The sequence below is a fragment of the Mus pahari genome, chromosome 23, assembly GCF_900095145.1.
Source record: "Mus pahari chromosome 23, PAHARI_EIJ_v1.1, whole genome shotgun sequence".
In the NCBI taxonomy this organism is placed as follows: Eukaryota; Metazoa; Chordata; class Mammalia; order Rodentia; family Muridae; genus Mus; species Mus pahari.
This window is the reverse complement of record NC_034612.1, coordinates 11,768,002-11,769,124: the sequence shown is the minus strand read 5'-3', so window position 1 is coordinate 11,769,124 and position 1,123 is coordinate 11,768,002. Positions and strand designations below refer to the sequence as shown.

Genomic DNA, 1,123 nt, shown 5'->3' with positions numbered 1-1,123 from the left:
TGCACTCACACTCTCACTGAGAAGATGAGACACAGTGTGTGCACGGCTGCATGCACTCACACTCTCACTGAGAAGATGAGACACAGTGTGTGCACAGCTGCATACACTCACACTCTCAGTCCCATGGTGTACACTTCTCAACTGATAAGTAACCCAAACTTAACTAACATTCCCAAGAATTCAAATGTCATTAGGAAAAATACATGTTAAGTTTGGTATAGTGCTGTCATTTAAAGTTCGGAGTAATTTAAGGTAACTGTAAAAAGCATACAAGCATACTTTAAGGTGATCAGGCGACTCTACATGGTAAGATGTGGAAAGTGAGAAAGACTGTATGGTACATCTTTCTCCCAAAGATACTCTCTCATTACATATCACTTTTTTTTTTTTCTTCTTCTCCTCTGAAACAGGGTCTTACTATATTATAGCCCTGACTGCCCTGGACTTGCTCTGTAGACCAGGCTGGCCTCAAACTCACAAAGATCTGCCTGCCCCTTCCCTGAACCCTCGAGTGCTGGGATTGAAGGTGTGCACCCTCACGCCCAGCTCTTTCCATCATTTTTTAAAGAAGGAGAAACATATCAAGACGGAACTGTAGGTTCAAAGTAGAGATAAATTGCCATTAAGTCAGATATAAGTTTGTTTTTGTTTTAAGACTCTCAACACTCACTGTCACAAAGAGTCAGGTTATCTTTGCTCCTCCTTGTTTTTTAAGGTAGGGTCTCTATGCCGCCCAGGCCTCTCCTGCACCCCTTGGCTCAAATGTACTTTAGTCTCTCTCCCCACTACCACTCATAGCCAGGGTCCAGTCCACTACACCTACCTCAGGCTAGTTTTTTTTGTTTTTTTTTTTTTTTTTTTTTTTTTTTTTTTTTTTTTTAAGGATCTTACATAACTCAGGGTAGTCTTCAATTCACTATGTTGCTGAGGATAACTCTTTCTCCTTTATTTATTTATTTATTTATTTATTTATTTATTTATTTATTTAACTGAGCCAGGGTCTTATATAGCCTAAGTTTACCTCAGACTCACTAGGTACATGATTCTAGCTTTGAACTCCTGATCTTCTTGTCTCTATCTTCTAAGTGCTGGTATTACAGGTATGTACATAGTAAGTTCTGGA

The 1,123-nt window shown here is 39.4% G+C and overlaps 1 protein-coding gene across 1 annotated transcript in view; it reads right to left on the bottom strand.

The window, feature by feature from the left end:
- Atxn2 (ataxin 2) overlaps positions 1-1,123 on the bottom strand; it is a 97,878-nt gene that overhangs the window by 11,347 nt on the left and 85,408 nt on the right. The gene's annotated exons all lie outside the window — the stretch shown is intronic.